The 10515-nt window shown below is 36.3% G+C and overlaps 1 pseudogene; it reads right to left on the reverse strand.

Moving 5' to 3' along the window:
* Nucleotides 1-2690, reverse strand: part of LOC114205715 (pre-mRNA-splicing regulator WTAP-like) — a 91376-nt pseudogene extending 88686 nt beyond the window's left edge.
* Between the last annotated feature and the right edge of the window lie 7825 nt (nt 2691-10515).

The following is a 10515-nucleotide window of genomic DNA, read 5'->3' on the forward strand; positions in this document are numbered from 1 at the left end:
CATTTGAGTGGTGTGTGAGAGTTTTCACTGCCAGTGGAAAGTCTACACTTTCATACCCTGAATTGAGCTGGCTTGCATAACTACTACCTCCTCTGCCAGTTCTCTCCTCTGAACTGTTGGAAGCTTTATTACCATTCTCTGGAGAAGAAGGAAAGTCATTTCTGGCTATGTCCCTCTTTCTGTGAAATCTGGACCCAGATGTCCTCTGCTAGGGGAACTGCCATTACTCGGTCCATTGGCCAGCCAACTGCAGTCTTTACCTGTGGCCTCTGCCTGTCATACAGGCTCAGAAGATGTAGTCCTGCTGGTACTTGGGGCTGGAGTGTGAGATTGCGACTGTTGGTACTGAGCCAACTACCGGCATGTCTCTTTCAGTTGCTGCTGACGAACTAGAATGGTGCTCAGCATACCTTCTATTTCTGTCAAGTTGAATGATGAAGACATTCAGTTCATTTTGACTGCATTTAAGCTCCTGGCTATATTTTTTCTGTAAAGCCAACTCTGCTTCGAGGTGTGCAACACATCCCTGGGACAGCTGATTTACAAGCTCTTGATTCTCCTTAGTTTAAGCATTCAACACTTTGCCATTAACACTTTGCCTGTTTGGCTCATTTGAGTTTAGAACCAGAAGTTCAACAACAATCATGAAGTCCATAGTCTTATTGACAAAACTGATATACAGTGTCTCTCAGTCAGTATGCTCAAGGTTAAGAGTGATGCACATTCCATTTTCACATTTTACTGGAATTTTACATGTTCAATTCATGATTTTAAATTTCTAGGTTTTCATTCCTTCAAACTGTCTGAAGTCACAGCGTGCCCAGGCTTGAGACTTCTCTTTCTCTGTCTAGTTTCTTCAAACAGAAAGATTTCTCAAGTGTCTACAAGTTCTAGAAGGGAATATTTTTGGAAGTGGCGCTTCTTCGGAATAGTCCCACATCATCAGGCCTCTGAAATAAGGGTAAGAGGAAGAGAAAAAAGCCGAACACAAGGTTCATCTGGTAAGTTTTATATGAACAATTCCAAGCTGGAAAGTATAAGAATGTGGCTTTTTTTGGCTCAAAAAGTCTAAGTCTTGCTGTGGAAAGGAGTACTTGGCTGTCTCACCACAGATTTTTCCTGGGATGGTCAGGGAAGTCTTGACTGGGGAGTATGACTGTTTACCTATCAGGCATAAACTTCCAGGTACACAGTTTATTCCAGGCTTGTTCCAGTTTGTCTTTAGTCTGTTCCAATTCGCCTTTCATTTTTAGGAAAAACAAGTTGATCGCTGCGTCTACCATTGTTCATCTCATTTGGGTAACACTTGGCTGCTGGACTTGCTTGAGGTACTGGATTTGAGTAGTATACAATTGTATCTCTTGCTCCTTGGTTGCTAGTCACATTACACGAATTTTTCCCTGTGTGCAGACTCTTGTTGCTGCTTTAGTTTTTCTTCAGACTCCCTTAAGCCAGTTGCATCATTAGAATTAAGATCTGTATACTTACTCTCCAAAGCTTGGACATATACTTCATATTATTTCCATCTTAGAATTAACTCATCTTGTGCCATAATTTTGAAGTCTACTTCACTCAGTCGAACCTTTTTGAGAAGAGGGTCCTCAATGGTTAGCTTGAATCCTCTCCAGACAGAGGCCAGCACCAGTCACATAGGCCAAAGCAGCATTGCCCACTTGCAACCCAGGCCACCAGACTGTGCTACCCCAGCCTCCCAACTCCTCCTCCTGCACTGGATTTCTTTCTTTCTTTCTATCTACCTATTTATCTATCTATCTAGATTTTATGTATTTGAAACAGAGAGTGAGCATGAGAGAGAGAGAGAGAGCACGAGCGGGTGGGAGGAACACAAGCAGGGGAGCAGCAGAGGGAGAGGGAGAAGCAGACTCCCCACTGAGCAGGGAGCCTGATGTGGGGCTCGATCCCAGGACCCTGGGACCATGACCTGAGCCGAAGGCAGATGCTTAACTGACTGAGCCACCCAGGTGCCCAATGTATTTCTTTTTAGTGTCTTTAAAACAACATTAATTTTCCCCTGAAAAATAAAAGTTCTAATTGTATATAGATGGATTCTTCTAACACTGGATGATATGAATGAAGACACTGTTAGTCCTCACTTGTGAATCAGATAATACTATATCAATTTTGACAATTTTATTTGACCCCATGACACAGATGTTCAGTGTATGTTAGCTAATTATATGTGAGTAGTTGTGTATATATGCATGTATACATATATGCATACACATATGCTGGTCATACTTATAATTTTGTAACTATAATTTGTAAAGTCATGGATGCTTAAGGATTGTTCTATAAACCAGGTAATATTCAAATACAATATTACAATTTGGAAAAGTAATGTATACAAATTACAGAATTTCCTCGACAGATTGTTATAATAACAAATAGATATATAGTATTGCATTTTCCATAGTAACAGCATAGACTTAAGTAACCAAATACAGGATAATTTCTTTTTAATGTTCATATCCATACCCATCTTTATAATGTCCAAACCCATCTTTTTATTTTTTTTCATTTTTTTGTTTTTTTTTAATTTTATTATGTTATGTTAATCACCATACATTACATCATTAGTTTTTGATGTAGTGTTCCATGATTCATTGTTTGCATATAACACCCAGTGCTCCATGCAGTGTGTGCCCTCTTTAATACCCGTCTTTGGCCATACCCATCTTTTTAATATCCATACCATAACCATCCACCCCCATCCACATACACAATAAAAGTTTGTTTTCTGTATATACATTATTGGGTATACCTCCTTATCAGTAATAATAATAATAATAAAGGCTTGACTATATTACTCTAATATGTCTAAATATGGTACATCCTAAAAATTTGGAAATGATTGAAATTTTGGTTTTCTGTTGATTATTTGCTGTTGTTTACATTATGGTTTGATTTTCATGAAATGCTGTATTATACACATATGATAGACAAATGTAGAGATACTTATATCTTTCTAACTTTATATCCAGATTAATTCTTATCATTGAGAAAATTGACTTAGATCTCTCAAGTTCAGATGTGGAAGCATATATGTATATCTGGGTTCTCAACATTATCATAATTGACATTTGGGACCAAATAATTAATTATGGGAGGTTGTCCTGTACACTATGGGATGTTTAACAGCATCCCTGGTCTCTATATCCACTAAATGCTAATAGTAACGAACACCACTCTCAGCTGAGACAAGCAATGAATGTAAATAACTCAAGCAGTGTGTAGCAAAGATGTTTCCAGATGTTGCTAAATATTCCCCAGGAGACAGATTGGCTCCTGTTGTGAACAGCTGGTCTAAGGTTTTAAAAATATTCATCACCAGCCAAATATATATTAAAGATGATAAGGAATAGATTGAATATTTAAGCATTTGAACTATTTGAAAAATAAATATAAATCTTTGATGGGTTTTCATGGACTCTTCTAATCATTCAAATCTTGGGTCTTTTTTAAAATATTAGATAAATCAGCAAATTCCTTTCCTAAAAAAATAAGTCATTTAATAATATGTAATAAAAAATCACACAATATATATGTTAGGAACTTTAAAGGGTCTAAGATTTCATACTATATACAAGCTAATGAACTTGCTTGCCACAGTTTTATGTATGTTGATAGATTCCTGAGTTAAAAATGGACAGTTTATTGTTAATCCATAGCAGTAGCCAGAGTATCCACATATTTGTGTAATTTCCCCGAGTCCCATTTTAATGGGGAGACACAAAAGAGACCCAGATGATAACTGCACACATACAGTGGATTATATTATGGCAGAGGAACTCTGTGTTTAGAGAAATCAAATCTCTTCTAATTAGAAATTAGTGTACCTTTCCTTTGTTCCAGAGGTGACAATATTTCTATCTTGAAGGCCATTTACTATGAAAATATCCTTGCAAAAAAGTCTGGAAGAATAGCAACCAGTACTTTGAGCCCTGGGTGTTATACACAAATAATGAATCACTGAACACTACATCAAAAACTAAAAGCAAAAACGAAAAACCCCACAAGACCCAGGGAGAATTGTTTCTCAACAGGTACTACTTATAGATTACATTAAGTATAAACTCAAATTTAATTACTGCTAAATAAATATTGAAGCAATTTGAAATCAAATATGCGTGACATACACTGACTTTAGCACCAGAATAAAAATATAAAACCTTTATAAGATATATAACTGCTGGCCTCAAATTTTTAAAACAAAAGTAATCATGCTTTTAATAACCCACCTGTTTTCCATTTCTAGAAAAAAAGTACCCTCTGGTAATTACAGAATCATATTTGAGAGCTAGCCTGCCTAGATTCAAATTTTGGGTTAGCTACTTCCCAGTGACATGACTTCAGAAGAGTTTTCTTTTTTAACTGTTCATCCTTCAGGCTTAGTTTCTCCTGTAAAAGACAGGAAGACACTAGTACCTATCACATCAGCTGCTGCTAAAATTATATGTGGTGATTCACACAATGTATATTGCATAGAACAAGATAAATTCTTGATAAATTCTATTCAGTCTTATTTTTCACTGTATGAGTGTATCAGCATGCAAGGCACTAGAGCGAGGATTGAAATGCCAAGATAAATAAGACATGATCTTTGATCTCATGAAGATGAGGGTTGTTGGATGCAAGAAACATTCACAAAAAGTCATTTATTTTATTTTATCTTTACATATGGTAAAGATACATAGAAAATATTGCATTTTCTATTAAGGGCTACAACTTTTTTATGTGATATAATTAAAGAAAAGTATGAGCATAATTTATAAATTAAGAAAGAATTTAATGGATTTTTTTTTTTATTTAGCCTGAAAAGTGAGTTTTGTATAGCTCAGGAAAACACTTAATAACCATGTTTTGTATTATGGTGTTTGGGAGGTTGAATAGAAAATAAAATGTAGTAATATCATTACTTTTTTTTTTAACCATTTAACTTAAACTTATGGTTAAGACCCTCATTCAAAAAAAAAAAATCATTACATAGTATGTCATTGCTTTATTTTAGCCACTTAGCAAAATAAGAATGGTTCTAACATTTATTTTATTACTGTTTCCTTAAAAAATTTTAAGTTCTTTTCCCTCTACATATAATTTCTAGGAAACTAAATTTATCTCAAATTGGTCCTTATATTAATTTCTGTTTCTCTGAATATTTTTGTGATGTTTCTGGATTTAATTGCAGGCTACTTGATTTTTTTTTTTAAATCTCTAACTTGTCCTTAGCATAAATACTCCAAAATAGAGGTAAGCTTCATATTCTTGATATTTTCTAGTATCACTTCAGATTTTTTTATATCTTTGGCAATTTGGCGTACTGTTCTACTTGAATAATCCTCCATGTTCATGACTCAGTTTACATGCCAACTCAGCAAAAATTCTCTTTGATCATCCTAATGAAAATTTAGCATATATGAATTTCTATAACATTCATCCATTTTTCATCATTTGTTTAATCAATATTTGCTACACATTAACTATGTGCCAAGCACTTTGCAATGTGCCTAAAAGAGAGATTAAATATGGTGCCACCCCTTCCTCTCCATGAACATGAGGTTTAGAAATGAATATTGAGGGGTGCCTGTGTGGTGTAGTCTGTTAAGCATCAGACTCAGTTTCAGCTCAGGTCATGATCTCGGGGTCATGAGACTGAGCTCTGCATAGGGATCCATGCTCAGCACAGAATCTGCTTAAGATTCTGTCTTCCTCTCCCTCTTCCCCTCCCACCCTCACTCTTTCTCTCTAAAATAAATAAATCTTAAAAAATAAGTGAATATTGATATGCAAACTCACTATTTTCATTTCGTTTAATAACTATGTCAAGTGTTACCCATGTGCATAGGAGCACACAAAGGTGAGGAATAAGCTTGTACTTGAAAATAATAGGACACATGGGGCACCTGGGTGGCTCAGTCAGTTAAGCATCTGCCTTCTGCTCAGGTCATGATCCCAGGGTCCTGAGATTAAGCCCCACATTGGGCTCCCTGCTTGGAAGCCTGCTTCTCCCTCTCCCCCTGCTTGTGTTCCCTCTCTTGCTGTCCCTGTCAAATAAATAAAATCTTAAAAAAAAAATTATGAGTCCAATCAGATTTTCTTTCCCTTAAAAGCACCTGATCTTTTATGTGGGTGTCCAAAATATTTTTTTAATTATTCTGAATACCCAATAATTTCACTGAGATATGTCTCACTGTTGAATATTTTAGGTTTTGTTTCACTATATAATGTGTATGCTTTTAAAATATGTATATTTGAGCTTTCATTCAGGAAATTTTTCTTAAATGAATGAGTTTAAATATTTTTTCTTCTATTGATTTAATCATTTTGGTAGAACTGTTCTATTGTTTATCTCCTTTACCATAACTCTAGAAATTTTTTGCCTCTTTTTTTTTTTTGGCTTCTATATCCTTATTTTAGCTCATCATTTTTTATTCCCTTGATTTCTCTTATGTCAGTTCACTCCTGTACACCTTTGAATGTAGTCTTTTTAAAATGATTTTTTTCTATTTTATTTCTAAGTTCTGTCAGCTTTCTTGTAACACTGTGCTATAGTTTAACCATTAATTTTAAACATTTAACACATTCTGTTCATAGGAATCACTTTATCATTTTCTTAATTTGTTATAACTCACTTTGAAATATTGTTGCTATTCTCATCTGCCCTGACACTATATTTTTCCTGTGTGTGTGTGTGTGTGTGTGTGTGTGTGTGTGTGTGTAATTAACTCTTGGACTTCATTAATTTTCACCTTTTGTTACAAAATACATATAGGTGAATTGATAATCATTCTTACTGATTTTTCATGGTTAAAAGAGTTGACTTTTCCTAGATTATTAGGAAGAACTTTCCACAAACAGTGAAGTGATAGAGCAGGTTGGCTTCCCCAGTCTAACAACTGATATCCAGCCTTTCCCTTTGTATTTTTACCATGAGGTATTGAAAAAAACGTTTTGTGTGGTCACATCTCTATTCCTCACAGGTAAGTCAATTCAGAAGTACTTCCTTTGTATCTTTTTGTATTTGTACCTTTCAGAGCTCAATAAACCTGTCCCTTAAAGTAGTTCTCTTGTTTATGAAATATTTTGCTGCTATACTACTTTCAGAACCTGGCCTCCTTTAAACCTCTCTTCATATTTGAACCACTCTACATCTGGGAGTCCCAGAATTTGTGCCCAGCATTTCTGCCCCCTGCAGAGTTTGGGGGTAAACTTCTATCAATTGGAAGAGAAGTTCCTTTTGTACTTTTTAATTATTGAAACCTGTGAGGATTTTAAATTTTGTCAGTTTTCTCAGATTTACTCACCTACTGGCTACTCAGCCTAATGCCTCTTGTTTGGGGTGTAAAAGTTGTTGGCATTATCTTCATTCTTAGACTTGTTGGATGTGTCCATATTATACTCTCTATCACTTCTACTGAAAAGCTGTTGATTCTGGCCACCACCTATCCCTATGTTTGAGGGTTGGTGGGGATTCCTTGGTACCTAGCATGATTGAAGATGCCATGTGTGTGTTGTTCCCTTTCCTGCCCCAAATCAGTCTGTTGAGTATATTAAAAAATAATAATAATAGTGCTTGTACTCTATTCTTATAAATGGGAATCTTCAATTCTGGTAGAAGGCATGGAACTGAGGAGCTAGTAAGTAAACACAGGTAGACAAGACATCTTATGAGCAAATAGTACTTGTAGGGATTAGCAAGTGAAAAGGACAGAGTAGAAAGCAGTACGAAAAGAGAACTTGGCAGTTTGGAAACCAATTTTAAAATGTTTCAGCAATGAGGGAATGTGCTGATGGGTGAAATAATGAAAAACTAACGTGAGACAGGATTGCTTTTATGTTAAAATAGTAAAACATCTCTGTAAAAGTTTTAAAATATGTGAATACAAATAGATTTCTAATAGATGATGTCACTCTGGTCAATACTGCAGAGGCTCCCCTCAAGAGTATACTCTCTTCTGTAAAAAATTATTTATTTATTATTGATCCTGGAGTCCCAAGATCAAGTCCCACATCAGGCTCCCTGCTCAGCGGGGCGTCTGCTTCTCCCTCTGACACTCCCCGTTCTCATGCTCTCTCTCTAATAAATAAATAAAATATTTTAAAAAGTATTTATTTATCTGAGAGAGAGCACGTGCAAGTGAGTGGGGGGTGGGGAAGGGCAGACAAAATCTCAAGCAGACTCCCCACTGAGCAGGGAGACAGCCAGATGCTGGGCTCCATCTCAGGGCCCTGAGATTACAACCTGAGCCAAAATCAAGTGTCGGATGGATACTCCACAACTGAGCCACCCAGGCGCCCCACGAGTACATTATTTTCTTAAGGATTGGTTGTCAATTAGAGATTTTGTTTTCAATACTATAAATGCAAATAATATTTGTAAATTTTCCCATTCATAAGAATTTCTAGAATCCACATGGGAATGAAGTATGTTTAATAAATTAGCACAAAGAATAGAAATATGAACTTCTCATACTCAATTTTTTGTTTGTCCTAATGTGTCACTTACTGTTTTACTGCCTTCCAGCTCCAAACTGACCCTGTTAGACTGCTCTGTGAAAATGGTACTTGACCCTCAAACACATACACATTTTTTCCTGTTACAGTTGACAAGAAGCTTTATCAGTAGAAGGGACTGAAGAGGAGTTTCAGGAAGGAGTTTTTCTTCCCACTTCAGTTCTGCTCACTCACAAGGCAATGGACTCCTACAAGCACTTGTACCTCTTCAGTGCCCATTCCTGTAGAACACAGGGGCCAGCAACACTAAGCAGCTCGTAGCTTCTCCAGGCACCCAGACCCCTCCACTTTGTAGCAGAGTCTCTCCAGCTCTCTTAGTGCTTGCAGGTTCTTCTCAGCCCAGCTCCTACAGCGCCTGCTCATGGGCACTCTGCTGCAGCCCCTTCCTCACCACCTTCCTCCCATCACCAGGGATGTTTATGGCAGAGTCCCTCAGACTCCTGAGTCACACTCAGCTTCCCCATGCCCTGCTCCTTCAGTGCATGATAGCCAGCAGCACCCACAAAGGACAGCTTTCTCTGGCACCCCAGAGGGCAGACTTACGGCAGTTTCTCCCACAGGTTAGGGTTAGGGTTAAGGGTAAGGGTAGGGTTAGGTACTTCTCTGCCATTCACCTGTGCCTTCTGTAACAAGGACGGCACCTCAGCCTCAGGGAAGCAGGAGTCTTCTGCAGGTATCTGGGCTCAGCCCTAGGGTTAGCATCTACTGTTTCTATATTTAGAGTTATCTACTTCTTACTAGCCAATCCCTTCTCACTCTAGTCCTCTGTTACAACTAATAATTCTTTATGTTAAACTCCCCTGTTTAAATTAATGTGTGGTTTCTTTCTCCTGATTGGACATTAACTGATTAAGTATGAATGCAGGACGATGAAAAAATCATAGTCCACAATTGCATTTATTGATGTTATACCGTAAGTTTAAATTTGACTGTCTCTTAATATTCTAGCATCAGTATTATTGTAAGCCTCAACGTCACTATATTTTGTATTGAATATTCAACATGAAGCTGGCACTGTTGTAATAAATTCATATATGTATCAAGTTAATTAATCCTTACAAAAACATGTAAGAAATACTGTTTTTCTATATTTAATAGACGAGTTAACTGATGCTAGATAGTTTAAATATCTTGTCCAGTATCCTATAACTCAGTTAAGTGGCAAAACTGAGATTCATGTACAGTGGTTCTGGTTCCAGAATCTATAATATCAACACTGCATTATACTGTGTGAAGGTAACCTTGCACTTAAAATATGCATGCTCCTGTCAAATAAGAACATACTTGTATGACTTGTATTAACAACACAGGTAAATGTAACCTTATCATCTCTCTATGTAGACCTATCTTGGAATATTTCTCCAAAGCCAAGAAAGACAGCGAAGCCATAGCACAATTACATAGATTCAATTACATTAATTATAGGTCCTGATCATATCTAAACCTGTATTTATGATGGATATTTAACCAGATCACAATAAGTTTGCCAGAGCAATAAACTATTTTGTTGCCATTATATTTTAATTAGATTTTCATCAAGAATTAATTATGTCAGTTATTTTTTTCTCTTAAATATGTGTTTATTGTCATTAGAGTTATAAAAGTAACTGGAAAAAACGCAGTGTATCCAAATTTCACAAGTCACATACTCAAGCTCATTCAATAGCAAATTCTAAATGTCCTGGATTTTTCTTTCCTGATACTTACCACTTATCAGTATCTGATTTTTGTGTAGGGTAAATACATGTTGTCTGCCCCACTTTATAGAATATAAGCTACTTGTGGGGAAGAGCCATGTCTATTTCTTTAATGCTTAGCACAGACCCAGTTTGTGCTAAATGAATGAATACATAATGAAAACTAAAATAATTCTCCCCAATTTTATTATTTTTTTTTAATACCTTTAAATCCATAACGAGTTGTTCTTGGTGGAGAGAGGGGATCTGTTTTTACATGTATAAATCATTTAGACCACACTGTGCT

This window comes from Eumetopias jubatus, unplaced genomic scaffold (genome assembly GCF_037043125.1).
Source record: "Eumetopias jubatus isolate StellerSeaLion01/CBP00866 unplaced genomic scaffold, mEumJub1_p1.0 scaffold_7, whole genome shotgun sequence".
Lineage (NCBI taxonomy): Eukaryota > Metazoa > Chordata > Mammalia > Carnivora > Otariidae > Eumetopias > Eumetopias jubatus.